Source organism: Condylura cristata, unplaced genomic scaffold, assembly GCF_000260355.1.
Source record: "Condylura cristata isolate star-nosed mole 26May11 unplaced genomic scaffold, ConCri1.0 scaffold00014, whole genome shotgun sequence".
Lineage (NCBI taxonomy): Eukaryota > Metazoa > Chordata > Mammalia > Eulipotyphla > Talpidae > Condylura > Condylura cristata.
Genome location: NW_004567115.1, coordinates 52,194,147 through 52,198,507, shown reverse-complemented (window position 1 = coordinate 52,198,507; position 4,361 = coordinate 52,194,147).

The window sequence follows — 4,361 nt, the reverse complement described above, 5'->3', positions numbered from 1 at the left end:
CTGTCTTAGCCCAGGGCTTGGTCAAGGGGGTGTGAAGAGCTGGCTCTCTTCTGCTACCTGCTGGGAGTCCTGAATCCCATGGACAGTGGCAGCTTGACGGTCAGACGCTGAATCCGGGGCTCAGGCTGAGCACAGACCCCCTCTCCCAGATTCCCGCAGCGAGTGTCCGGCCACTGGTTCCCACACTCTGTCCCACTTGGCTGCAGAGTCCAGCCCCTGGACCCTCGTCCTCAGATTGGTGATGACGTGCTCGAATGGCTCACAGCACGCAGGCCGGCCCTCAGGGCCTGAGGCCTCACGATAAAGGACACAGCTCAGAGCAGCCAGGCAGAAGCCAGCAGGCTGGGGTGGGCGTGAGGGGCCCCGACTGGGCAGGCCCCTTCGCGCTCACCCCGCCAGCTCTCGGGACACACCGTCCAGGGGTCTTCTGGACCTCGCGGGGGAGGCTGACAGAGGGCAGTGCTGGCCTAGGGGCAGCCCCCTGTCCCGAGCTTTTGGTGTGAGGCTCCAGCTTCTTTCAGACAGCCGGCCACCCTGGAGCTGGGGAGGCCGCTGAGGGTCAGCTGAAAGGCACATCGCCCAAAGGCGCACCTGCAGCCCTGCGCTCTGCCACGAGCCGAGGGCAGAGCCCAGGGCCTCGCCCGCTGCCGCAGGGGGGCTCGATGGCGCGGCCGGTGACGTGCCAACTGGTGTGGCAGAGAACACGGGAGCGGCCTCACCCAGCCCGAGACAGGCCGGGGTCCCCAGCTCCCGACGAGACAGGCCCTCATAGCTGCTCCCAGGAGCCCAGGCTTTTGCTGCCGCACTCGAAGGCACATCCAGCAGAAGGCTGAACTCCGCGATGGTCTAAGATGGTAGCTGCATGTTAAAGTAGCTCCAGAAAGCAAATGCTGAAATCATTCGACGCAAAATATATGGAAAGGTTACAGGGAAAAGCAGGCGCTAAGCTTTAGTAGACCAAGGCGAGAAGCACTGGGCGCTGGCCTGCCGGGCCGAGAGCTCGTGCGTGCGTGGCCGGGGCCGCAAGAAGCTGGTCCAAGTCTCAGCCCAAGGCAGGTGCATAAAAGAATGTTCAGGGTGTGAAGAACATCTTTTTTGAACACCTGTTAAGACCTGCGTGTCTTCTTCGGGAGCCTTGGAACCTCATCTCCGGAAGACAGACCAGGCAATTCTCTGTGGCTCACTGTGAGTCAAAATTGAAGCGCTGGGTGTCCTCTGACCTTTCCTGGCTGTGTCCGAGGCCGTGTCAGATTCTGGAAGAGCCTTTTTGGCAGATGTGTGTCTCGCCCAGGCTTTAGGCATTTTTATGAATAAATGGCATGGCAGTGGGAGTCGGGAGAGCGCACGGACAGGGCCCGGGCGGCGGCGGAGGGAGCAGGACCAGAGGCCTGGGGGCCAGCGGGCGGGGGCCGGCGGGCGGGGGCATCCTTCGCAGTAGAACAGGGATGTGGAGGAGATACACGGGTTCGGCACTTAAAAAACAGGCAAACATCAGCGATTACCCGGAGTCAGCCTCATCGCTCGAGTCTTCGTGAACACTCCTTGAAGCACCCTCTCCCTCCTGTCCGCACTCCGAACCCGCCCCGCCCTGGAGACGAAGGCTCGGCCTGGCCCACGGGACGCTGGCCTGCCAGGGGCCGCAGCCGGGCAGCTGGGCGGAGGCACTGGACGCTTTCCGCAGAGCAGCGGGCGCACAGGCCTTGGGGATGCTGGGGCAGAGACATCTGTGTTGCCCATCTCCCCGCGTCGGGCCCGAAGGGCTCAGTCGTTGCCTACGTTGGTTTTCCCGGTGATGCCAAGCCCCAGAGTTAAAATCTGGTGGCAGAGGGGAGAGGAACTGACGGGAAGCTGTCCGTTCAGACACAGTTTTCAGGTCTCACAGCCCTGAAGTGTAAAAGCCAGCGTAGAAGTCCGTACTTTGGGGACACTGGGGATTTTCCTTAAAAATATTGCTTCATGGTAAATATACAAGCCCCAAAGTCTTTATTCGGAAAATGTGCCCAAGAAGTGACGGCCTCTCTCATGAGTCCACGCTAGCTGGGCTGGTTTCCGGTGGATTCGGGGGTCGAGTGGCGACTCAGCTCTCGAGGTTACTCTTGGTTCTATCAACTGACTAATATTACTTAAACTACAGTTTAAGCGATTTTATGAAGCATTTAATTTGTATCTGTTTTTCATTTTTAGCACTGCTTTAAGATGCTTCATAGGTCCCTACAAGGTTGAAGGATATTTCTTTTTTTTTTCCCCCATAAGATTTATTTATCTATGCATACAGAGCCAGGCTATAGGCCAGAGGTGCAGGGGCGGTGAGAGGAGTCACAGAGAGAGTGGGCAGCAGAACAGGCCGATGGACGGAGCAGCGGGGAGCAGCCGAGGGGACAGCGGGAGGGTCAGGAGGGGTCTGCCGCTCCACGTGGGTCACCTCGGCGGGGATCGAGCTGTCACTGAAGCAGCTGCAGCTGGCTTGCAGTGCTGCGCCCTAACCCGTAGCACCACCCAGGAGCGCCCGTTGAGGGATCTTTCCAAGGCACAGTGACCGGGACAGTGTGTTGCACCTCATGTGCTCACAGTGTAGTGGCCTCTGCCGTAACTTTGGGCTGCGTGAGAAATTGCCTTCTCCAAAGATGATTGCTGGTTTCACAGGTGAGAGTGTGTCCTGCTCATTTTAATTTGTATTTGGTTTTTAGCTGATGGAACATCTTTCAGCACCCAGTCTTTTGTGTTGCCTTTGTTAGAGTGTTTTCTTTTAATTGATAACAATGTCACCATCTGTTTGTTTTGTGTCTCTACTCGCTTAAAAGATGAGCCAGTTTCCCGATTCCTCCCAGGGTGTAGCAGTGGCTTTCTCCGCGCTGGCCGGTAGGGGGCTCTCGACACCACCTGTCTGGGGCTCGCTGCTCCCAGCACTGAGGACTGTGTGTGCCGCAGGGCCAGTCTCGGCGGGTCCACGTGGAGGTGAAGTCGCTGCAGGAGTCGGGGGCGTTGCCGCTGATAGAAGAGGGCATCTCCTCCGTGGGCATCGGCTGCGTGACGGTCAGGCCGCTGCGGCTCCCCCGGGCCCACGAGGCCTTCCACGTAAGTGCCTGCGCCTGCCACGTCCCCCCTCGGAGGGCCCGCCCGCCCAGAGTGTTTCTGGAACCTGCCAGAAACTGCCTCTGCGGAGGCCTTTCAGTCGCCCCTCACTGCTGCTCCATGTTCCCCGAGCATGCGGCGCCGCGCTGCGTGGCTGGCACATGGGGGTTAAACCGCCTCAGCCTCCAGCAACCCTCCAGCGCCCCTGATTAACCTCCTCCAGGGAAGCCCCCTGCCGAGCTGTCAAGATGCCGCCAGCAGGTCCGATACTCCCTGGGGAGGGGCTGCGCCCATGGGGAGCCCATTGTCCTGGGTCCCCAAAGGTCAGGCCCTTCCCCTGCGAAGCTCGGGATTCTGTTCCAACTTCCTGAGAACCACAGGTCCCGGCCCGAGGCCCGGGAGGTGGCCAGGAAGCAGGTGTCCCTTAGGGCCGACAGTTCCAGCGTGGGGGCCTGGACGGTGGCGGGGTCTTGGCCTCATGTACGCGCTCTCTCCCCTAGGAGGAAGAGGAGGACATGGACAGCTACCAGGTAAGTAGGCCTGCTGGTCGTCCAGTGAGCTTGAAAATCACGAAACACATTCCGACACTTGTTCCAGCCCTGAGGAGCGAGGCGGCCCATCCGGCGTCAGATGCCGCACGGGGGTGCTTTCTACCACAACGTCTAATCTGTTTTACGCAGGAAAACATTCACGACTGTTACCCATTTCCACCCCTGGGGCTCCGGCACCCAGCTTTCTCGTCATGTGGGGTCCCCCGTCTTTCCCTTTTGGGATCCGACCCCTGCAGGGCTTCAGCAAGCCTCCCCCCTCGGGTCTCCCCACATTGCAAGCCGGGTGTCCCCACTCCTGGGAATGCGCAGACGGCCCCCACCCCGGCGCCCTGCGGCTGGCTGTGTTAGTCATGGTCCGGACCGCGGCCCTCTTTGGGCCTGGACTGTGCCTTCCAGCGCATCCTTCTAATCGTATGAACCCCCTGCCTTCCAGTAAGGGGCTGACGCAGTATCCGAGGGGGCTAGCTGCAGGGTCCGGGGGCTGGAGGGGGACGTTCCCCCACCCCCCATTAATCACGCGCTGTGGACGTGGCCTCTCTGTCCTTCGTGACGTACCCCGCTGCACTTCTCCCCTGCCTCCGTAGGGTGTCACGAGGCATTTGGTTAAGTGCCTTAGCGAAGTCCAGACGCCTCTGTCCCCGCCCCCACGGGGCTGCCCGGTCTCCTAACTGTATTACTGAAGGAAATGAGGTAGAATTGGCATCGGTCAGGTGTGGACTGGACTGGCTCGGTTGATCA